Source organism: Rhinoraja longicauda, chromosome 29 (assembly GCF_053455715.1).
Source record: "Rhinoraja longicauda isolate Sanriku21f chromosome 29, sRhiLon1.1, whole genome shotgun sequence".
Classification (NCBI taxonomy): domain Eukaryota; kingdom Metazoa; phylum Chordata; class Chondrichthyes; order Rajiformes; family Arhynchobatidae; genus Rhinoraja; species Rhinoraja longicauda.
Window position 1 is genome coordinate 25,978,384 of NC_135981.1, and position 25,917 is coordinate 26,004,300.

The window sequence follows — 25,917 nt, forward strand, 5'->3', positions numbered from 1 at the left end:
GTTCACTGTACAATTGAATATATTTTGTAAGTAAATATAAGTTGAGTATATTCTTGTTATATTTTACATTTTCTAGTTTCTGTTCGTTGCAAGAAACACATCGCTTTCCTTTTCACCTACAATACTTTGAACAGAATGTCAACATGTATATTTTCAAATAATCAAGTTCTAATGCTTTCTTCAAAGGCGAATGAAACAGACTCAATTTACATGCCACAAAGCAATTTGGGCATTTAAGCATTTTAACTGAGATCAACAGATGCGTTTAAGGGCCACAGATGATGAGAAATAGATTAAAATTCAGAGAAATTACAAATGCTGGTGCACTAACGCTAACACTGGTCTGAGGATTAGGATCTGTATGTAGTGCCTAAAATACTTTAAATGTAATTTTTCTTTCAAAATAGAAACCACAATAAGTATTTGCGCTCAAGATTCCAGCATCTGTGGTCCCTGGTATCTCCAGGATAATTCCTGGGATTAGACTATAGGAATATTAAGAAAATATATTAAGAAAGTAGATCTACATTAGATAAAGTAGGGGTGATTAGTAAGGATGTTGGGGGTTATGGGGAGAAGGCAGGAGAATGGGGTTGAGAGGAAAAGATAGATTGAATGGCGGAGTAGACTTGATGGGCCAAATGCCCTACAATTTATGAATTTTTGAAGATCCCCCCTTAATCTTTTTAGCTTTAAGTACTAAAGCACCAGTTTATTCATTATAGTCACAAAATCGAAGTTCATTACCAGAATGGTACCAGGTTAATTGTCCATGAAATGTTCTTAAAGTCCTTCACAATGTTTCTAAAATACACGTATCAGAACTGGTCAGAGTACTCCAACTGGGGTCTAACCAATGTTTTGTGGCGGCTCCCAGGGGTCGGGCCATACCACAACCGACCCCTCGGCACGGGAATGGACCAGTCCAGGGGGGCGGTCCGGTACTACGTATATAAGGACAAGGTTTTGGGCGCAAAGCCATTCCGGCAGACTCGACCCGTCTGATAACCGAGGAATAATAAAACAGAACATCCCGAAATACCCGGCTTCTCGCCTTTATTTCGGGCCTCTTCCGACGCGCCAGTTTTATATAGATTTAACGCATAAGTGCCTGGCTTTGTCACTCTTTGCCACAAATGTTTCCAAACACCATTTCAACAACCTTCACAATTTGCCCTGCTCCTGAAAGCATTGCAATAATACCATGGATATTACCTCCCATTGTGGCCCATGTAAAATTGTTCCATTTAACTTGCAATCCCTCTACTTTTTCCTACCAAACAAACCACTTCACAGTTCCCTGTATTAGATTTTCATCAACATTGCATCTGTCCATTTCAGTACCCCGTCTCTTCTCACCGATAGACTGCTACCAACTTCCTCACAGCTCGATTATGTAAATATCGACACCAACACTAAATAATCAGAAGTAGAGGATCTAGGATGACAGGATAGCACTTTTACTGATGGGAGGGGATTCTCATTAATATCTTCAAAGGCTGCCACCCAAAGGAAGACAAAGGGACTGGTTCTCCTCATCAGTTCGTAAGAACATGCGTTGGGAGGCAGAGTGACGTAGCTGGTAGAGCTGCTGCCTCACAGCGCCAGACAGCCGGGTTCAAACCTGACTATCGGATGTTTGCATTTTCTCCCTGTGATTGTGTGGATTTCCTCCGGATGCTCCAGTTTCCTCCCACATCCCAAAGACGTGCAGGTTTGTCGGATACTTGCCGTCTGTAATTTGACCCTAGTGTGTAGGCAGTGGATGATAAAGTGGGATAACATAGAACTAGTATGAAATGGTGATCGATGATCGGTATGGACTCAGTGGGCCGAAGGGCCTGTTTCCATGCTGCATCTCTAAACTAAACTAAACTAAAGAGCTGAGATGTTATCGGCCTGATATAGATGTAATTCATCAAACTGAGCATCCGATGTGGCGGATGGCGGCGCGTGCAGACGCAGCGGCCCCACACTCTCCCGATTTTTCGAGTGTTTTTAATGTTTTTTCAAGTTCGTCATGGTTGTCACTTCAACAACTCTGGACAGTCAGCAGTAGACAGTATAGTCGTGAGTTCTTGCTGGACAAGAAAACAACATCATCAACACTGGACGCTACGCTTGCAGAGGAACTTAGCGGCCTCAGAATACTCTGCCTGACCTCGACCTCGGCCTCGAGTGCTGCCCCCCGGCTGGAAAGGAGACGCCGCAGGCGGTGTGAGAGGAAGCAGAAGAGGGGTAAGCGCGGAGGCATCCGGGCTAGGCTAGCGGCTAGCCCACACAGACCGGCTATTCCGAGCATGCTAATGGCTAATGTACGCTCACTGGACAATAAAATGGACACTATAAGACTTCTCCGGTCGACCCAGCGTGAGGTGAGGGAATGCTGTGTTTACGTTTTTACGGAAACATGGCTTAATGACAACATCCCGGACTCCGCTGTTCAGCTCGACCGGCTAACATGCTACCGATCGGACAGAGCTACGGTTAGCGGGGGGAAGACTCGCGGCGGCGGTGTGATTGTTTACATCAGTGATGCTTGGTGTCGGGACGCTGTGTTGGTCTACAAACACTGTTCACCGCTGGCGGAGTTTATGGTTGTGAAGTGCCGACCTTTCTACCTCCCGAGGGAGCTAACAGCTATCCTGTTAGTCGCTGTTTACATCCCTCCCAGTTCCAACAACAAGGACAGAGAGGAGGCACTCTGCGAACTGTACCGGGCCATCTCTGAGCAGCAGACAGCACACCCAGATGGCTTTCTCATCGTAGCTGGGGACTTCAACCATGCTAACCTAAAAACTGTCATGCCCAAAGTATACCAGCATGTTGATTTCCCAACACGAGAAAACAACACCTTGGACCTTGTCTACACGACCATCAAAGGAGCATACAAGGCTTCCCCCCTCCCCCACATCGGCCTCTCTGATCACCTCACCGTTCTGCTGAAACCGGCATACAGATCCCGGGTGAAAGTCACCAAACCGGTTTCAAAAGAGGTACGTGTGAGGTCAGAGGACAGCACAGCTGCACTCCAAAACTGCTTTGAGACTACAGACTGGGACATGTTCAAGCAGGCAGCAACATACAACAACACAACCAACATTCAGGAATACACAGAGACAGTTACAGGCTACATCACCAAATGCATTGACGATGTGACAACACCAGAGCCATCACCATCCGGGCTAACCAGAAGCCATGGCTGACAGGGGAGGTCCATGGGCTGCTGAGGGTCCGCAACGCTGCCTTCAGAGAGGGCAATCCAGCCGGTCTCAGAGCAGGCAGGGCCAACCTTTCCAGTGGCATCAGGAAAGCCAAACAACACTACACCCGGCGCATCACAGCCCACTTCAGTGACAGCAGAGACACACGGAGCCTGTGGAAGGGTATTAGGACTATCACGGACTACAAACCCTTACCACAGACCTGTGACAGTGACACCTCTCTCTTGAACGACCTCAACGGCTTCTTCGCACGCTTTGAAGCACAGAGCAACACACCTGCGCAGAAAACAACTAGCCCCCCCAACGACCAGGCTATTTGTCTGTCTCCAGGCAGTGTGAGGAGCACACTGCTAAGGATTAACACCCGGAAAGCTTCTGGACCTAACAACATTCCTGGTCGTGTGCTAAAAGACTGCGCAGCTGAGCTCACAGATGTCCTCACAGACATCTTCAACATCTCCCTGAGCCAGGCTGTTGTTCCCTTGTGCTTCAAAGAAACCACCATCATACCTGTGCCCAAGAAGTCTTCTCCATCCTGCTTCAACGACTACCGCCCTGTAGCGCTGACTTCAACCATCATGAAGTGCTTCGAGAGGCTGGTCATGAAGCAGATCAGATCCAACCTCCCCCCCTCCCTAGACCCGTTTCAGTTTGCATATCGAGCTAAGCGGTCCACTGAGGATGCCATCTCCTCTGCTCTACACCCAGCCCTCACCCACTTGGACACTAAAAACTCATATGTTAGGATGCTGTTCATAGACTTTAGCTCAGCATTTAACACCATCATCCCCCAGCAGCTGGTTTGTAAACTAACAAATCTGGGCTTCAGCCCCCTTCTCTGCAACTGGCTGCTGGACTTCCTCACTGCCAGACCCCAGTCCGTACGGGTCGGCAGCAACACATCGGACACCATCACGCTGAGTACGGGTGCCCCACAAGGATGTGTGCTAAGCCCCCTGCTCTTCACCTTGCTGACCCACGACTGCACACCCACCTACAGCTCCAACCACTTCGTCAAGTTTGCGGATGACACAACAGTGGTGGGTCTCATCAGCAACAACGACGAGACCCACTACAGGAAGGAGGTGGACCAGCTGGCCGCGTGGTGCACAGACAACAATCTCTTCCTGAATGTGGAGAAAACAAAGGAGATTGTTGTCGACTTCAGGAGAACGCACACCCAACACCCCCACCCACTGACCATCAATGGTGCTGCTGTGGAGCAGGTGAGCAGCACCAAATTCCTGGGGGTGAACATCACCGAGGATCTCTCCTGGAGCAACAACATCACGTCCATCGCCAAGAAAGCCCAGCAGCGCCTCTACTTCCTCCGCAAACTGAAGAGAGCGGGAGCCCCCACACCCATCATGTACACTTTTTACCGAGGCGCCATCGAGAGCATCCTCAGCAGCTGCATCACTGTGTGGTTCGGAAGCTGCACAGCCTCCAGCCGCAAGACCCTGCAGCGCATAGTGAACACTGCTGAGAGGATCACTGGCGCCTCACTCCCAACACTCCTGGTCCTTTACACCACCCGCCTCACCCGCAAAGCATTGAGCATTGTGGGTGACCCCTTCCACCCCTCCAACAGCCTCTTCACCCTCCTGCCTTCAGGGAGAAGGTTTCGCAGCCTGAGGTCAAGCACCACCCGACTAAAGAACAGTTTTTTCCACCAGGCTGTCAGGATGCTGAACTCTCTCCCCTCCCTTCCTCCTCTCTCCCCTGCCCCTATTGGACCTGGACTTTAACACCCCACACACACGCACATCCAGCACCAGACACTTTAAAAAAATTTTTTTAACGCATTTGAAGTGACTATATTTTATATTTTATATTTTATGTTGATTGTTGGTTGCTGTGCCTTTTTAATTTTAACTTAGTTTTATGCACTTTGTTCCTCGGGATTGTGGGAAACGGTATTTCGATTTTCTGTCTGTGTAAACTGGCTGAGGATTGACAATAAAATTGACTTTGACTTTGACTTTAAGACAGTAAATTGATAAAGGAATTCCTCAATGTAAGGCAATCAGTGTTGGCAAGGATTTCCTTCATTGCTTATCCCCAATCGCTGATGAAAGGTTGTTGCTGATTTACCTTCTTAAACAAGAAAGTGGTCTTGTTTAAGAGAAGGTAATGTATCCATGTGGCCATGACGGCCTCAAACTCAGCACAAAGCTCATGGTTTACTGGGCAGCAGTGATCCCAAGCCTTCTGAGACATGGACCACCTACAACAGGCAGCTCAAAGAGGTAGCACCAATGCTGTCTCCTCACAGTCCTGCAAAATCCACTGGCAGGAGAAGTAAACCACTTTCCGTGCTCTCTCTCTCTCTCTCCAGCAATATGGGCCGGCACGTGCCGGTGGTGTAGCGGTGGTGTTGCTGCCTTACAGCTCCAGGGATCCGGCTTCGATCCTGACTAAGGGTGCTGTCTGTACGGAGTTTTCATATTCTCCCTGTGACCACATGGGTTTTCTCTGGACGCTCCGGTTTCCTCCCATGTTCCAGAGGCGTACATGTTTGCAGGTTAATTGACTTCTGTAATATTGTCCCTAGTTTTTAACAGTAGAACTAGTGTATGGGTGATTGTTGGTCGGTGCGGACTTGGTGGGCCAAAGGGCCTATTTCCATGCTGTATCTATAAATTAAGCTAAACAATACCTTCACCTTTGAGGGTCGAGGGACACAAGCCCATTCAAATGGGAAAGCCACATCTATCATGTGCCAAATAGCAGACTCCTGAAGCGGGCACACGACCACACAATATTGGATTCTTGTGTTGGAAGGAATTGCAGATGCTGGAGTAATTCAGGGGGTCAGGCAGCTTCTCTGCAGGAAAGGAATAGGTAACGTTTCAGGTTGAGACCCTTTTTTCATAACCTTCTTCCTGCTTTTTATGGACTGGCCACTCTTGAGAAATGCCATGCTGTTTCTTGGTTGATGTGTTGACCAAGTTGGGTCCTTTCTGCCGATACACATGAAGAATGTTGCGGTGTTGATAGTTTGATTGGGCTGGCTGTCTATGTTGAATGAATGAATGAATAAGTTTATTGGCCAAGTATGTACATATACAAGGAATGTGCCTTGGTGCCCCGCTCGCAAGTAACAACACGAACATACAGTAAACAATTAAGAATAAGCATAAAACATTAAGAATACATCATTACGGTTTAAACACGTGAGTGATATAAACCAGAGCAAAAAGAGACTACAGACTTTTGGTTGTTGAGTAGAGCTACTACTCGTGGAAAAAAAGCTGTTTTTATATCTGGCTGTGGCGGCTTTGACATTCCAGAGTCGCCTTCCAGAGGGAAGTGGGTTAAGTGCTGGGTGTTAAACTGGTTTCATTGTGATTCTTCTGCCAGCAGGTTGGTACAACTGAGTCCTCACCCATTTCGGAGGGTTAAGATTTAACCAATTTTCACCCTTCAATAATTTTGCCAGTTTATATCCCATCACATATTCTGATCTCAATGTAAAATGACAATTGTCAAGGGATTTACTAGAGGCGTTGAAAATATTAAAGGGTGTTTTGACGTTCTAAATACAGAAACGCCACTGGGGAAGTGTAGAAATAGACCGGAAAGAGAAACAGAGTTAAGGTTTCAGATTAATGGCCCTCGGTTAGGAGTGGAAACGTGGGAAAAGCCTGATTTAAGCCTGATTTAAGTTGCAGAAGGGATGAAACATTATTTCCTCATTTTCGGCGTCTGAAAAGAGAGGTTACCAATTTGTAACCGTCGGCAGAAGGGCGAGTTCTGAAGATATTTAAAATATAGCCTTTTCAGTGCACTCCTTCTCTTGGCACCAAAAAATAAAAATAAATGAAGCAAACGCGATTGTTTCTTTGAAGAATGTGTTAAATATTTGGTGCAAGGGGTAAAACATCATGACAGGCTTCTATTTGGATTGTTGGGGTGAGATAATAATTGCGATGTAAAAGTCAGTGGAGATTGCAGAGTAAAAGTCAGTGGAGATTGCAGAGTAAAAGTCAGTGGAGATTGCAGAGTAAAAGTCAGTGGAGATTGCAGAGGAGATTGCAGAGTAAAAGTCAGTGGAGATTGCAGAGTGAAAGTCAGTGGAGATTGCAGAGTAAAAGTCAGTGGAGATTGCAGAGTGAAAGTCAGTGGAGATTGCAGAGGAGATTGCAGAGTAAAAGTCAGTGGAGATTGCAGAGTAAAAGTCAGTGGAGATTGCAGAGTGAAAGTCAGTGGAGATTGCAGAGTAAACGTCAGTGGAGATTGCAGAGTAAAAGTCAGTGGAGATTGCAGAGTGAAAGTCAGTGGAGATTGCAGAGTGAAAGTCAGTGGAGATTGCAGAGTAAACGTCAGTGGAGATTGCAGAGTAAAAGTCAGTGGAGATTGCAGTGTGAAAATCAGTGGAGATTGCAGAGTAAAAGTCAGTGGAGATTGCAGTAAAAGTCAGTGGAGATTGCAGATGGTCTATCGCGCATCCCATTACCTCCACAGATGTTGAGCTCATGCAGCAGTTCGGGTTTGTTTCCCCACCCCACCCTTTGCTCAATGGTTCCTGTGTTTGTCAATCGGTGGGAGGGAGGTTTGCATCAAAAGGTTCTCCAGCCTTTGAAGGGGTGATGCGTCAATCCGGAGCGTGTTTCTCATAGGACGGTCGGCAACAAATAAGAGCTGTTGTCACCGGGCCGGGGAGCGGGGACATCGAATGGCCAGCGCTCCTTCTCTACCTGCCCCTCTCTCCACACTCCGCTGCCGGGGTCTCCATTGGCTGGGCTCCTGCTGACGTCACAATGGAACCCTCCCATTGCCCTGTCAATCTCCTGGAAACTGCAACATCGAGTGAAACATTTCAACACAAGCCGCCCACACCACTGGCTCAGAGTCGCCACCAGACACACCGACCGACCGACCGACCGACCGACCGACCGACCGACACACAAGCTCTCTCATGATCCTGCCTTGCACCACCTCTGCGAAAACGGTACAATCTCACCCGACCCCTGAATACAGGTAAGGAAGCACTAGCAGCTCGGGGCGGGGAGGGGAGGGGAAGTGGGAGCGCGGAACCAAACTCTTCAATACAGACTCCATTTAAGATGATTGAAGCGGTCCCGTCCTCCGTCTTTATCTGTTTTGCTGTGGGTCATCTCAAGGACTTGCTGACATCTCAAGTTGTCTGCAAATAAAGCTCCCCCCCGGTTTGGCTTTTGGGGTTTTTTTGTCTTCAAGATAACAGCTGTGGTATTGCAGTGGTTCAGCGCTCACTGGCTTGGCCCATCCATTCATTCAATCCTTTTACCCCCGTTTAATTACAATAACATTTCCCCCTGTCACTGTTGGTGCTGCGGCAATGCATCAACAAATCCTTTTGTATGTGTTTTATAAGATCCTGGCTTCTGATCGTACTTCCCCCAATTAATAACCAAATTTAATGACGGCAGTGTCAGAACTGCACATAAACGCGGTAACTGCGCCCCACTGAAGGCTGAGAGCCCGCATTGCAAACGCTCAACGCGTTAGTTAATCCTCAACCGGTGGCCGTCTAACCTATCCACACACGGGTGGCGTGGTTAACCGGGGTAACTGGGCAGATTCCTGTGTGTTCTCAGTCGCTCCACATCCTAACCGCGTTGAGGGTGAACCTAATCGGGGCAGGGGAAGGATGGATGTTTCTAATGTCAATGGGATGTCAACAGTGGAGATCAGCTCGCACCCAGCGCCTCCCCGGCACTAGGTCTTGGCACCCAATGCCCATTTTCAGAAAGCGTTAATCTTATTTCTTTCTTTCGAGTCTTCCCGTCACCCACACGCCTACAATTAAGGTTGTTTTCCTCATTTCATGCGTGGGATCTGCGTGTTGCTGGCGCGGCCAAGTCCTTGTTGTCTGCTCCAACTTGCCCTTGACAAAGCGATGGTGAGATAGATATCCCCATGAATCACTGTGGTCCTCCCGCAGTGCGGTTCGCCATCGAGTTCACACATCTACACCCACTCACACTGGATGAGAGGCAACCTATGCCCAGGTGAAGAGAGTATGTAACATAATGATTTCCAAAATGTAGGCGGGCTGATTATTAAGTTTGTAGACGACACAGAGATCGGCGGAATGTAGACACAAGGAACTGCAGATGCTGATTTGCCAAAAAGAAACCCTACAAAGTGCTGGAGTAACTCAGTGGGTCAGGCAGCATCTCAGGAGGACATGGATAAGTGATGTTAGACACAAAAAGCTGGAGTAGCTCAGCGGGACAGGCAGCATCTTTGGAGAGAGGGAATGGGTGACGTTTCGGGTTGAGACCCTCCAGGTGATGTGTCAGGTCGGGAACCTTAAGGGTACCTTCACTAGAATGACCATGGTGATCTAGGAAGGTAGCTCTCCACTACCTTAAGAGTCCCCCTGAAAGGTAACCCATCCATGTTCTCCAGAGTCGCTGCCTGACCCGCTGAGTTACTGTCATTTTCAGAAATGAATGAGATTGAGTTGATTGTAATGTGCACCAAGGTAGTGAAAAACACTATTTGTTGCATGCTATCCAGCCAGTGGAAAGACTGTACATGATAGTCGGGCCATCCAGAGTGTACAGATACCAAACAATGTTTAGTGCAAGATAAAGTCTAGTAAAGTCCGATTAAAGATAATGAGAGGATCTCCAATGAGGTAGATGGTAGCTGTGGATAGTGGTAGTTGTGGATGGTGAAGAAGGTTGTTGCAGGATACAGCATGACCTAGGTCAGATATGGTGGTGAATTGGCAGATAGAGTTTAAGCAAGATTGGCAGATAGAGATGAGCAAGTGCAAGGTGCTGCATTTGGGAGGTCAAATGTAGGGAAAGTGTACAGTAAATAGTAGGTGACGTAGGAACATTGATGTACAGAGGAAGACACAAAAAGATGGAGTGACTCAGCGGGGGGACAGGCAGCATCTCTGGAGCAAAGGAATAGGTGACGATTCGGGTCAAGACACTTCTTCAGACCGAGGTATCTTGGGGTGCAAAAAGCGGCAATGTGTGGGACAAATGGCACGCTTGCCTTCATTGAGCGGGATATTGAATTAGGAGGTCAGGTTGCAGCTTTATAAATCTTTAGTGAGGCTACAAATGGGGTCATGTGTGCAGTTTTAGTCACCACACGATAGGGAAGATGTGGAGGCTTTGGAGAGGGTGCAGAAGAGCTTGGTCAGGATGTTGCCTGGATTAGAGAGCAATAGCTACAAGGAGAGGTTGGACAGACTTGATTGTTTTCTCTGGAGTGCCAGAGCCTGAGGGAATACATCAGTGACGTTTATAAAATTACTAGACCAAGTGGACTCGTTGGGCCCAAACCATTCCTGCATTGGTGCATCACCCTCTCCTCCCCCTCCCCTCTGCCCCACCAATCCCCCTCCCCTCTCCCCCCACTCCCTCCCTCCCCCTCTCTCTCTCTCTCCCCCTCCCCCTCCCCCTAAGGTTGCCTCTCCTGCATTGATGCAGCACCCTCTCCCCCCCACTCCCCTCACCGACCCGGAACCTCTCCGAGTCGGAACCCTCCCCCCCACTCCCTACCCCCCACTACCTCCCCCCACTCCCCTCTCCCCCCCAATTCCCACTCCCTCCCCACCCCACCTCCCCCCACTCCCTCCACCCACTCCCTCCCCCCACCCACCTCCCGCCACTCCCTCCACCCACCCTCCCCCCAATTCCCACTCCCCCCAATTCCCACTCCCCCCACTCCCTCCACCCACTCCCTCCCCCCACTCCCTCCCCGCCCCACCTCCCGCCACTCCCTCCGCCCCACTCCCTCCACCCACTCCCTCCTCCCACTGGGGTGGAAGTGTCAACTACTAGGAGGCTTAGCTTTAAGATGAGAGATGAATGTTTAAAGGAGATTTGCAAGGCCAGTTTTTTTAACACATGCCCTCTAGTATTTGACATTTCCACCCTGGAACAAAAGACTATCAGAGTCTCCCATTACTCTCATAATTTTATATACTTCACTGATGTATCCCAGCAGGCTGTGACACTCCAGAAAAAAACAATCATGAGTGATAGGTTCCTGGAATATCCTGTTGGGGGGTAGATGGGAGAGGTAGGTGGAGGAGGCAGACATGATCGTGACATTTTAGAGACATGTAAACAAGCGCAAGAAAATCCAGGCATTGGATGATGTATGTGCAGGCAGATGCGGTCAGTTTAATTTAGCCTCGTGGTCGGTGCAGATCGTGAACAGATGGGCCTGTCTCTGTGCTGCCTGATCCGCTGAGTTACTCCAGAACCTTTGTGTTCTATGCAAGGTTCCAGCATCTGCTGTTCCTTGTGTCCACATCATTACACTGTACTGGTCCTGTGTTCTAAGGGGTGGTGTTCCTGTGTGCCTGCTGCCCTTTTCGTACAGCCACAAAGTTGATAGATTTAGAAGATGGACTTCAAGAACTACTTGACAGTTGTTAGACACAAAAAGCTGGAGTAACTCAGCGGGCCAGGCAGCATCTCTGGAGAAAATAAATGGATGACATTTCGAGTCGAGACCCTTCTGAAAAAGGGTCTGAACCCGAAAGTCACCCATTCCTTCTCTCTAGAGATGCTGCCTGGCCCACTGAGTTAATCTAGCTTTTTGTGTCTATCTTTGGTTTAAACCAGCATCTGCAGTTTCTTCCTACACACTTGATAGTTGTTGCTGGGTGCCTTGTTATTGATAAAGCACACTGCAGCCATGGAGCACTGCTGCTGGAGGGAGTGAATGTTAATGTGGTGCTGGGTTGCATACATGCCATTCTGACCTTCTTGAATGTCACTGGAGCTCCAGGCACACACATAAATGGAAGGTAATCTATCCCACCCCTGCTTCACCTAATGGATGATCCGTAAGGAAAGGAAAGGCAAGGAACTCACTTCAGAGTTGTCAGCCCTTTCTCTTGTCAAACTATTCACACCATTTACAACTAGCGTTCAGTTTTCTTACTTGATGCAAGGTTTGACCAGTTCCTCTTTGTGCAATGGAAGACTGATCCTCTCAAGGTTACAAGTCATAAGTGGGATGAGGAAGAATGAGGAAAATAAGACTGGCAACACCAGGACAGCAATTGACACAAAACGGATTGAAAAAAAAAAGAAAGTATTGGAGGTTAGATCCTACTAGGGACTAAAAAAATAAAATTACCTAAAGACAGAAAATAATGAAAAGTGGTTAATGTTCGTTTTTTATGTCAAGGACATTAGATGCAATGTTTCTGAAGGTCATTGGTTGGGTCAATGTGAATAGCAGATATTGGAAAACAGAGGAAAGGTTTAAACGTTACCAATGATAACAGGATGGAATATAGCAAACTGCGAGGAGTTGCCAATATGGAAGAAATATAATCAGACCCAAAAATGTGTTGTACTTTACGTTTAAAAAAAATATTCATGTGCGGCTCTGTGAATGGCTGGCAAGCCTAGTATTTATCGCCCTGGAGAAGGTAGTGATGAGCTTCTTTCACTGTGGTAGTGATCACTGTGGTCACTCAGCTGAAGGTGCTACCACCGTACTTCCTTCATCTGGTGCCGCACTGATGAGCTGTTTCGTTCTGCATGGCGTTGAGCTTCTTGAGAGCATTTGGTACTGCATTCACCAAGTCAAGTGGAGGGTATTCCATCCAGTTGCTGATTTATGCCTCATTGTGGGGCAAAACCATCAGTTGTCAGGAGGTGATTCATAGCCACAGGATACCCAGCCTTTGACCTGCCCTGGTAGCTACACCATTTACAAAGCCGGTCCTGTTGATTCCGTGGTCAATGCTGACCCCCAGGAAGGTGATGGTGACCTACTCAATGATGGCAATGCCATTGAATGTCAAGGGTAAGTGGCTAGATTCTCCTTTTTTGGAGATGATTATTATCTGGCACTTTTCTCTGGCAAGGCTGTTACTTATGACTTATCAGCCCATTCCTGAATGTTATCCAAGTCTTGCAGCAGACATGCAGAGGCTGCTTCATTAGCTGAAGTGTTATGAATGGAATTGAACATTGCGCAATTATCAGTGACAACTCCACTGACCTTCTGGTGGAAGGGCATCACGGCAAAGTTTGTACAATTAAAAAAATGAACATTTTTCACTCTTTTTATTTGCCCTGTTTCATAATATTCTGTCTTGCGCTCATTTTGATGTCTGCAATATAACAATTGCGACCATTTTTCCATTCCTTTTTAGTCCACTTCTCTTTTCCTTAGATGAATATAATGACAGAGAACAGCGAAGAGCTATTTTGTTGCAAGACCTTCCCAGTTACTAAATAATGAACTGTTGAGACAGTGTGGTTATGCAGCGCAGGTTTGTAGCCAGTGCTCAGTTGACAACTGACCAGCACGATTAAATTACTTTTAAAGCACTTCTGAAGATACTTACGTCAGCCCGTAATATGCGGTTGGAATGATGACAACGCTATTAATATCCACTGTTCTTACTCTTTGAACTTGGCAGAGATTTCTGCTGCCCAAATATATACAGTTAAATATAGAAACCCAGAGGTTGTTTTTAGTGGCATCTTGCTTCTTTACAGGATGTGCTGTTATAAACCTTTATGAAACCATCGGGACAGAATCACTCATTTAATGTGAACCAACTTTATATGGACTTTCTTTGCTCTTCTAACCATTGAAAATGTAGCACCTCAATGAATGAACTGTTTTTAATGCTGAGTTAACCAACCGACTGCCTGTCAAATAATCCCCCTCGTCGGTGTCGACCTGTTACCTGTCCTGCCTTTCCCCTTTTCCAGCTTTCATCTCCTCCCCTACAATCAATCTGAAGAAGGGCCTCGACCTGTCCTGTCCCCCACCCCCAACCCCACTATCAATCTGAAAAAGAGTCTCGACCCGAAACGTTATCTATCCATATTCTCAGCCTGACCTGCTGAGTTACAGTACTCCAGCACTTTGTGTCGTTTTGTGTATTAACTAGCATCTGTAGTTCTTTGTTTCTACTAATTATTGCTGAGCAATCTTTCTGAACTTGGTAAAGTAAGTTTTTGTATATGGAGTTTTTTATACTAGGTCAATGTGTGAACGTACAATCTCCGTACAGACAGCTCCCGTAGTCATGATGGAACCCGGGTCTCTAGCACTGTAAGGCAGCCACTCTACCGCTGTGCCACCGTGCTGCCCAATTCTGGGGGAAAACTTTTTTTGAAAAGACCTCTGAACAAGGAAACCGCAATTATTAAGAAACCTATTGAACTGAACATTCAACAGAAACCTACTACAGAAATGTTTGCAAACACCACTTTCAAACACAGTATTTTCACATTATAATTGTATTTAAGATTATAAACAGCTGTAGCTTCTCAATAAAACCGATCCCATCTCTTGAACAAACACTGAGCTTGATGCGTGTGTGTGTCCAGATCAAGCTGCCAGATATGTTTGTTGCTAAACTCGTCTGAAGAAGGGTCTCGACCCGAAACGTCACCCATTCCTTCTCTCCCGAGATGCTGCCTGACCTGCTGAGTTACTCCAGCATTTTGTGAATAAATAGATATGTTTGTTGGATTGATTGATAGATGCAGCATGGAAACAGGCCCTTCTGCCCACCGGGTCCATGCCGACCATCGATCACCCATTCACACCAGTTCTATGTTATCCTGCTTTTGCATCCATTCCCTACACACCACGGCCAATTCATCTGCAAATCCTTTGGGTCTTTGGGTCTAGGGAGGAACCTGGAGCAGCCAAAGGAAACTCATGTGGTCACAGGGTGAACATGCGAACTCCACGCAGGCAGCACCCGGCCAGGATAGAACCCAGATCTCTGGCACTGTGAGGCAGCAGCTCTACCAGGTACACCACTGTGCCACCCTGTGGTCAGCACTGGGTCGTGCCCAGTCGATTGAGACATGGGAACCTCTGCCTCCGTGGTTTGTGATACCATTTTGCAGTTCCCAAGAGACCATGCAAACACCAGAGGCAATGAGACAAATGCCATGGCCCTCTTGATACTGACACTCTGGTGTCTGCAGCAGCCAGCGACACCCTGCACTACATACGTAGCAGGGGCAGAACACTGGGCGTTGAGTGCTGCTTGCTGCCCAACTAAGCAATTTGAATATGGCTGCCGGTGGCAGAGCAATAGCACCATATGCATGGAGCTAGAAGGGTATGAGCTGGAGAACCATGAACAACAGGAACAAGGGGCCGAGCAAGGCTGCCCAGGACAATCCACCAGCTTTGTCCCATCAGAGCAGAGGTAGGAGGCGTGAAATGCACAGACAGTTAAAGCCTCTCCGATATGGGCTGCTTCTAATAAAAGCCTGCTGCAGTCCAGTTAAAGCTCCTTTGTACAGCCGAATCCTTAACCCAATATAGTTCATCAAAAATCGGATGAAAGATTCCAGATGACATGTAATAATCCCTCACGTCCTGGTTTGTAAGATTACCTGTTTGAACTTGTGCATAATATAAATAAGTGGACACGAGGGACTGCAGGTGCTGGTTTACCAAACAAGGTACAAAGTGCTAGCGTGACTCAGTGGGTCAAGCAGCATCTCTGGAGGGTATGTATAGGCGATGTTACAGGTCTGGAAGAGTCCCAACCAGAAACATCGCCTATTAATGTCCTCTAGAGATGCTGCCTGAGCCGCTGACTTAGTCCAGCTCTGAGTCTTTATACATAAATAAGTGGTGTGGTTACAGAACATAAGGTTATTATGTTCAATTGTATGCACCTGAGTGGAATGAAGTACTCGCCTATGATGTGAAGCTTGTGTTGTTCTGTAGATGGAGTTTACCAACACTCTCACCATTGTACAAGTTCTCCATTCCCACTCCCCACCCTCAAATACAATGCAACCTACACTGGTTATAAAACATCAATATATGATAGGTACCTATCTATTTAATAGGAACTTGGCTAGAGGCAACAGTTTTACACAAAGGGTGATGGGTGTTTATATAACAAGCTGCTGGAGGAGGTAGATGAGGCAGGTACTATTATGACATTAAAGAGACATTTGGATAAGTGCACTGATAGGATAGGTTTATAGAGTTATGGGCCAAGAGCGGGCAGGTGGGACAAGTGTAGATGGGTTAGATAGGTCGGCGTGGGCAAGTTGGGCCAGTGGCATTTGAATAAAGTGCCTGAATATAATGCAATCACAACCACTGCAACAAAAAAAAAGACTCAAAGTGCTGGAGTAACTCAGTGGATCAGGCACCATCTCTGGAGAACATGGACCTTCAGACTGATCCTTGTGTACACAACCACTGCAATTGTCTTTTAGGGTGGAAATGGCAGTATTGCTAGTGTATGGTAGACTTGGTGTCCTATCCGAACATCTCTGTCAACAATGTTATTCCTCTTTCTTTATCGCTTGTAAAGCTTTTGTTATTATCTTACTCTTAGAATAATAGTATTTCCTTTTCCAAAAATATTCACTTCTTGGTTAAAAGTATAATGACAATCTTTTCACCTTCCAGACTAGGGTACTTTTGGTATCCATAGAAATAACAAATACTCGGTAGGACCAAGCAATGAGTTTATCTAAAAGTTAAAGAATGTCGCCATTTCCAGTTACTTTGACCGCGATAAACTAAACAATGGTGAAATGCAGAAGCGGCTGGTTTACAAAAAAAGACACAAAGTGCCGGAGTAACTCAATGAGTCAGGTAGCATCGCTGGAAGAACATGGATAGGTGATGTTTCAGGTCGGGACTCTTCTTCTTATGGTGGGTTTCCACATTTTTAAAAAACTGTTCTTCCATGGAATATAGTTCCTCCAATCCGTCTTCCTTGACAGGGAAAATAAAAGTAGTCTTGGACGTGAGAAGAGGCAAAAATTAGAATGGTCAGCACTAACAACTGGTGCTTTTGACACCTGCTGACATTTACAATTGCTCTCTAACATTTCATCCTGGGAATGTCCAGCATGTACTTTATCCTTATTTCTGATGCCCTTAAATAATTGAGCCCCCCTACCATATCTATTTTAAAAGCAGAATGGTTATGAAAAGCTTGTGATTCACTTCTAACTCTTCAAAGAAGCATAATTTCTATATGTTGTAAACATCACAACCAGACACAATTTTACCCCAGCAGATTTTGCCGAACTATATTTGAAATTACTATTTTTTGATTCTGTAAGAATTGTAGAGAAAAAGAATGTCTCAATCATTCATTCTGAGTTTGTTTAAAGATAAAGCCTTTTGGCAAAAGGCTTTGACAGGAATCCATCAAATTTCAAATAAAAACATCCAATTGACATTTTTTATTATCCTCTAGGCTCTATCAGAACATGTGATGAATGGTAACCTCTTCACATTGGTCATGTTTTCAGGCTATCTTTGATTATCTTCACTTTTTATAACTTTTGACCAAAATATTTTATATATGGAAAATGTACGTCTCTGTAACATACATAGCAGTATTTTTGTTGGCGAATATCTTTAAAAGAAATGCATCGTAAAACATAAGTACAATATGTTTCCAGATTTAGCCACTGACCCAACAAAATATTTTGCAGCACATTACAATTCCTTTACACTGTACACGGACCCCAAAGATTTTGAGACTGTGATATGTATTGTATCTGGAAAGAACCTACGACGAATCATTAGGGAATCACCCTCTGCGCTCTGAGTAGTGTCAAAATAAATTGTATTTGCACAACTCACGGACGGCACTGTGGCGCAGCTGGACGAGCAGCTGCCTCACAGTTCCAGAGAATCCGCTTCATCCTGTGCTGTCTGTGTAGAGTTTGCACATCCGCCCTGTCAACACATGGGTTTTCTCAGGGTTTCCTCCCTCACCCCGAAGACATGCGGGTTTGTAGCTTAACTGGCCTCTGAAATTTTCCTGAACAGTATAGTGAGTGGTTGTAAAAGTGGGATAACATAGGACTAGTGTGAATGGGCGATCAATGGTTAGCATGGACTTGGTGGGCTGAAGGGCCTGTTTCCACGCTATATCTCTAAGTAAGCAACCTAAATCAAGCAAGTAATAAAAATCAACAAAATCTTTTCACTGTACAATGAACTAAACGAAACTGCATAAATTTCATTGTAAATAAGCATTGATGCAAATTTGGTAGTCTAAAAGCACTGTCAATGGTACCGTAAGACAATTTCACAATAGTGCTGTGATGTGTATTGTATCTGGAAAGAACCTACGATGAATCATTAGGGAATCACCCTCTGCGCTCTGAGTTAAAATTGATGGGGAAATGTAAAGATAAAATCTGAAGATAAAGGAATATGAATAGTCACTTTCTTCATTCACAAATTGTGACATTAGCCTTTTTTTTAATCTGATGCTGAAAAATGTCATATTCATCTGATTATCACAATATGTCCAATTATAAAGAATAAAATGCTGTTACTGAGATGTGGAAAGGAAAGTCATTTGATGTGTGGCAGATCAAAGCCTTGCTAAAACTCCCGTGACAGATATTTTTCCTTGACAAAAAGGATTTAGAAACGTTGTCATTTTGCATTTTCAAGCTCTGCTCAGCAGATTATGTCACACTTGATAAAGTCATGTGTCTTCGATTCTCCAAAAAAGGTTTTTTGGTGCTTTGTGAGTAACGCTGTTCTGATAACTAAACTGTGTTTATTGTTTCCAAACTATAATCTAAAGCTGGCTGGATTTCTGAAATACAACATCAATTTATATAACTAATTCAACTCTAGTTGATCCTTTTAACTAGGCAGTAGCACAATTTAATGAGACTCGAACCACGAACTGTGAAGACTGTTACATTAACCTCTGTTTTTGCTCGTTAAGTATCAGGGATTTGTGGATTTAAGATGTCCAAATGTCCTGCTAAAGTATAATTGTTGATAAATAACATCAGTTCTTGATTAGCTTTTCTAAAAAAAATCTCTAATTAGTTTAGTTTAGATTTAGTTTAGTTGAGCGATCCAGTGTGGAAACACGCCCTTCCCCCACCCCCCCCCCCCCCAAGTTCATGCTGACGATCTATCACCCACGATCTATCACCCATTCACACTAATCCTCTGCTATCCCACTTTCCCATCCACTTTCTCCACACAAGGAGAAATTTAGAGAAAGTCAAGTCAAGTCAAGTCAAATTTATTTGTCACATACAAATACTCGATGTGCAGTGAAATGAAAGTGGCAATGCCTGCGGGTTGTGCACAAAAAAAGCCAATTAACCTACAAATCCACATGTCTGTGGGGATGTGGGAGGAAACCGGAGCAATCAGAGGAAACCCAGGGACACAGGAAGAATGTATAAACTCCACACAGCCAGCACCCAAGGTTAGGATCGAATCTGGGACTCTGGAGGTGTGAGGCAGCAGCTCTACTAGCAGCACCACTGTGTACATAAATATAATTTAAAAAAATCGTGCATGTGATTTGAAAAAGGGTCTGAACCTGAGACATCATCTGCCCATTCCCCCAACAGATGCTGCCTGACCTGTGGAGTTCCTCCAACACTTTGTGTTTTGTGCAAGATTTCTGCACCTGCAGTCTCTTTTGTCTTCATGTGGATCTTTTGCTGTTTTCCGTTATACTCATTCATTACTAAAGATCTTTCAAACAAGTTTATTTTCATCTATTTCCCGTCATTATATAAAGGCTAACCCAGTTTATTCCTTTTAAGGATCACAATAGGAAGAATTAATTCCTTGCTTCATTCTTTTATCTTTGGATAATGGCTAGATTAATTAAACCAATAAAATAGTCAGTTCATGCTCTCAAACTTGAGGGTTGAAGATAGACGCAACAAGCTGGAGTAACTCAGCGGGTCAGATAGCATCTCTGGAGAAAAGCAATAGGTGACTTTTCAGATCGAGACCCTTCTTCAGACTGAGAGTCAGGAGAGAGGGGAACGAGAGATATGGATGGTACCAGTTTGATGGTACCAAACTGGTACCATCAATGGTACCAAATCAATGGCAGATATGCAAAAAGCACCGATGATCAAGGAAATGTAGGGCACGCAATAGGCCATTGTTGGGTGTGGGAAAGGTGACAATGAGTAAACAGAGGAACTCCACAGGATGACAGTAAAACTAGTACAATGACCAGGGTGGGGGAGGGATGGAGAGAGAGGGGAAGCAAGGGTAACTTGAAGTTAGAGAAGTCAAGTGGAATATGAGCTGCTGTTCCTCCAATTTGCGTTTGGCCTCACTCTGACAGTGGAGGAAGCCCAGGACAGAAAGTTCAATATGGGAAAGCCTGAGAAGTGTCTCGACCTTCGGTTTAAACCATCATCTGCAGTTCCTTCCTGCACACTTGAGGATTGATGGCTGTTGTTGCTAATATTGACTCGTCCCATTGCCAGTAGCTTTCCTGCAGAGTTCTTCAAGGCCCGTCTGGACTACTGCAACAGCCTCCTCTATGGCGCACCCTCAAAAATCATCAGTAAACTTCAATACATTCAAAACTCCGCTGCCCGTCTACTCACCCACACCCCGATCCGTGACCATATCACCCCCGTCCTTTACAAACTCCACTGACTCCCCATCCCCCAGAGAATCCAGTACAAAATCCTCCTCATAACCTACAAAGCCCTCCATAACCTGGCCCCATCCTACCTGACCGACCTCCTCCACAGGCACACTCCCACCTGCACCCTCCGCTCTGCCGCTGCCAATCTCCTGTCCCCCCCCATCCGGACCAAACTCAGATCCTGGGGGGACAGGGCTTTCTCCATCGCTGCTCCCACCCTATGGAACTCACTACCCCAAACCGTTAGAGACTCCTCCACACTCACCACATTCAAAACATCGCTGAAGTCTCACCTGTTCAGTACTGCCTTCAACCACTGAAGGTCACCTCACCTTCTGTCTCCTTTCTCTGTTCGTTTACTTATTTACTTATTTATCTATTTATTCATTTCCCTATGTTCTAAATCTCTGTAAAGCGTCTGAGTATATGAAAAGCGCTATATAAATGTAATGCATTATTATTATTATTATTATTCAATCTATTTGACTTTGGGAATACATTGGTAAGGCTGTTTTTAATCTCTCCTCAGATGAGCATTCTTAGGAGTGCAGGATGATTACAATATGGAGTAATTGTAGATAGGTTTTACTTCCTTAGCCTGGAATCATACTGTACTCCCATTGTTACTAAGTGCTAATCAGTGGACTCAGAAACATATCAAACTGAGCACCATTTTAGTCTTTGACATCACCCCCTGATGGACTAATGTTCGTGCACTCCCCTTACATCGCCTTAAATGTCACACTTGAGTCACTAAAGACAACCTCATTTACATTAGGATGGATGAATTGGAACATACTTTAACTTCAAAAAAAGCATTGGGCGTAATAGCATTGAGGTTTTAAATGAAATGAAAATCTGGAACAGAAATCTAACCTGCCTATGTTCCATTTAATAAATGCAGGAAAAGAGGCAAATAACATTTTCATTCATTGAACAGTTAGGTTTAGGTTTATTAGTGTCCTGTGTTCCAAGGTACGGTGAAAGACGTTGTTTCGCATGCTATCTGATCAGATCAGGTGATACTACAGATAAATACAATCATTTCAAACTTAAGTAAAGGGAAAGGTCCAGAGTGAACATGCTGAGAGTTTAGTTTAGTTTATTATTGAGATACAATGAAAAGCTTTTTGTTGCGTGCTATCCAGTCAGTGGAAAGACTGAACATGATTCCAATCACACTGTCAACAGGGTACAAATACAGGATAATGGGTATAATAATGTTTAGTGCAAGTTAAAGTCTGATCAAGTCCAATTATACATAGTTTGAAGGTCTTCAATGAAATAGATAGGTCAGGACCGGTCTCCAGCTGGTGAGTGGACCGTTGACTGATAAGAGTTGTGTTTTTCCAGCATTGGTTGCAATTCAGGAAGACATGGAGTGTTTCCTGCAGACCTGACTAACTCCCCAGAGAAAACTGCTCTCCAACATCACCCTGTGATCAGTTTGCATTCCTGATCAGAATAAGCACCCAACTAACCATAGTCGGACCCATCACCTGCCACAACTAAACCTCTACCCTTCTGATCGGAATCCAACAGCAATTTCTCTCACTTTCTGATCACCATTCTGCTTTTACACTCTTTGTCCTTGTGGATCTCCGAAAAAGGTTTAAGTTGTCATTTGGACAGTTTTTAGAAGGGATCCCACCTCCTCCAGATAAATACTGCAAAATAATCAGAACATCTAATTTTCTGAATTTCATAAGCTTATAATGGTACTGCTTACATCCCCTACCCTTTCCCAACTTCCTCACTCCAACACACATCGTACTTGCCTACAACTTAAAATCTAGATGTCCTGATAAACAATATAGACTTACTGTACTGTGAAGTGACAAATAGGAATGGACTTTGTATCTGTTCAGAGTGCAAACCTAATAATAATGCATTACACTAGAATAAATATAAACCCTTCCCAAAATGAATGATGCCCTGTAATAAGAAGTATAAACAGCAGGCACAATCAGCTTTCTGATTACATTAGCTATTATATTGAAGTCATCATCAATTGAAGTCATCATCATGCAACAAATCTGAAATCATCATCATTGGTCCAAAAACGCTCACCAAATCCACCCAAAACTTCATCCTCAATATTGATGGTCTCCCAGTATCCACCTCCCCTCACATCCGGAATCTTGGAATCATCTTTGATCAAACCCTCTCCTTCGACAAACACGTCAAACACATCACAAAGACAGCCTTCTTCCACCTCAAAAACATTGCCCTTCTCCGTCCATCCCTCTCCTCCACAGTTGCAGAAACCCTCATCCACGTCTTCATCACCTCCCGTCTGGACTACTGCAACAGCCTCCTCTATGGCGCACCCTCAAAAATCATCAGTAAACTTCAATACATTCAAAACTCCGCTGCCCGTCTACTCACCCACACCCCGATCCGTGACCATATCACCCCCGTCCTTTACAAACTCCACTGGCTCCCCATCCCCCAGAGAATCCAGTACAAAATCCTCCTCATGACCTACAAAGCCCTCCATAACCTGGCCCCATCCTACCTGACTGACCTCCTCCACAGGCACACTCCCACCTGCACCCTCCGCTCTGCTGCTGCCAATCTCCTATCCCCCCCCTCATCCGGACCAAACTCAGATCCTGGGGGGGGACATGGCTTTCTCCATCGCTGCTCCCACCCTATGGAACTCACTACCCCAAACCGTCAGAGACTCCTCCTCACTCACCACATTCAAAACATCACTGAAGTCTCATCTGTTCAGTACTGCCTTCAACCACTGAAGGTCACCTCACCTTCTGTCTCCTTTCTCTGTTCGTTTACTTATTTATCAGCACCTCATATTTCGCCTGGGCAGTTTGCGGCCCGGTGGTATGAACGTCGACTTCTCCAACTTCAGATAGCTCCTCTGTCCCTCCCTTCCCCTCCTCCTTCCCAGATCTCCCTCTATCTTCCTGTCTCCACCTATATCCTTCCTTTGTCCCACCCCCGACATCAGTCTGAAGAAGGGTCTCGACCCGAAACGTCACCCATTCCTTCTCTCCCGAGATGCTGCCTGACCTGCTGAGTTACTCCAGCATTTTGTGAATATATCTATTTATTCACTTCCCTATGTTCTTTAAATCCCTGTAAAGCGTCTTTGAGTGTATGAAAAGCGCTATATAAATGTAATGCATTATTATTATTATTATTATTATTATTAATTAAACAGGTTCAATTCCACTAGTCAATGATTATTATCTCTGCCCTTCGAGAATAGACTTTCTGTGTACTTTATATCTAAGTTCAAAGTTGAGCTTTCCCAATTCAAGAATAGTACGCCCTGGAAACATTGTCAACCTTCCAGAAGTATACATTCACCATTTAAGTTCTGGGGAGTGTTTTTCTCAAACATACTGCTGCCATGTTCCACCAGCAACAATTGTCAGCTGTTCTGATGTCCCAGTGCATTATATACCTTTTAGTTGGCACAGTGATCATTGCTTTAGTGGAAGTCCCAAAGGTGAACATGGGCATCCATGCCATTACAATCACTGTTAGCACAGAATCAAAGCATGAATCTTAAAGGAAATGCACGGGCAAGTTTTTTTACAGAGAGAGAGGTGAGTGAGTGCCTAGAACGCGCTCCTGGTGATGGTAGTTGAGGTAGATATGATAGATGCATTTAAGAGACTTATGGATAGGCACATGGATATATATGGAATGGAGGGATATGGACAGGCAGGCAGATAAGAGTTGGTCGGCATCATGTTCGGCACAGACATTGTGGGCCAAAGAACTTGTTCTTGTTCTATGTTTTAAAGGAAAGCATCTGGCCAGTTAGAGAGGTTAAACGGTAAATTTGTAGGTTGATTGGTCTCTGTAAATCACCCCTAGTATGTAACAGAGTGAATGAAAAGTGGGATGACATGGAACTAGTGCGAATGGATGACCAATGATCAGTATGGGCTCAGCGGAACAGGCAGCATCTCTGAAGAAGGGTCTCAACCTGAAACGTCACCCATTCCTTCTCTCCAGAGATGCAGCCTGTCCGGCTGAGTCAGTCCAGCATTTTGTGTCTACCTTCGTTTTAAACCAGCATCTGCAGTTCTTTCCTACACATCAGTATGGACTCGGTGGATTGAAGGCTCTGTTTCCATGCTGTATCTTTCAATTCAATCAAAATGAAATTTGAAGAGCTGTTATAAATCCAGAAGTTTTGTTTGCTAATCGTCATGTCATTTTATTTATAATCGAAAATGAAATGAAAATGGAATCAGCACAGAAAAGGGCCATTGAGCCTACGCTGACCACTAAACATCCATTTACATGTATCTTATTTTTATTCTCCCCACATTTCCACCGATCTCCTAATTCCCAGATTCAATAGGTCACCTGCACTTCACTGCAGTCAATTAACCTACCCACAGTACATCTATCGGATGTGGAAGCTGGAGATCCCACATGGTCAGAGGGAGAGCGTGCAAACTCCGCACAGACAGCACCAGCGGTCAGGTTTCAACCCTGGGGGCTGGAGCTGCGAGGTAACAGTTCTACTAACTGCACCTCTGTACCATCCAAGCACAGGAAAGGCCATTCAGCCGACCATGTCCACGACTGAGTTTCTATTTCATCTTCTCCTCCTGTCTTTCGTCGTTGTAATCAGGAGAAGCCTCTGTTTCTTCTCAGTTCTTCTCAGGACAGTTCTTATCAGGTAGCTGAACTATCCTTTCACCAACTACACAGCGGTCCTGACCTACCATTTATCTCACTGGAGACCCTCGGATTATCTTTAATCGGACTCTAATGGACTTTGTCTTGCACTAAACATTATTCCCTTTATCCTGTATCTGTACACTGTGGATGGCCTGATTGAAACCATGTATAGTAATTTCACTGACTGGATAGCACGCAACAAGAAAGCTTTCACTGTACCTCTGAAGAAGGGTCTCGACCCGAAACGTCACCCATTCCTTCTCTCCCGAGATGTTGCCTGACCTGCTGAGTTACTCCAGCATTTTGTGAATAAACACCTTCGATTTGTACCAGCATCTGCAGTTATCTTCTTATATTTCACTGTACCTCAGTATATGTGACAATAATAAACAGCACTTTTCACAGTTGCCACATAAACTGCAGGTTTATATGCACAGAATGAATGATAGGGTGGGTGCCTTTACTCACTGACACATTCGCTCTACCCTCTGAGCAGTTCTTGATTGGATTTCATTTAAAGTAGCTTATACTGACAGCTCATAGTTTTGATCTTCCCCAGAAACAGACACAGTCACACTGTGGCCATACTATACTTCAGACACAGAACCCATCCTACCCATTAATTTCGTG

At 45.1% G+C, this 25,917-nt stretch overlaps 1 protein-coding gene across 1 annotated transcript in view; it reads left to right on the forward strand.

Moving 5' to 3' along the window:
• The first annotated feature begins 8,069 nt into the window (after positions 1–8,069).
• The window catches only part of LOC144607821 (phosphoethanolamine/phosphocholine phosphatase-like), a 36,402-nt gene continuing 18,554 nt past the window's right edge, over positions 8,070–25,917 (forward strand). Inside the window, exon 1 of the mRNA XM_078424937.1 lies at positions 8,070–8,207. The gene's annotated coding sequence lies outside the window, so the exon portion shown is untranslated. The remainder of the gene's footprint in view (positions 8,208–25,917) is intronic.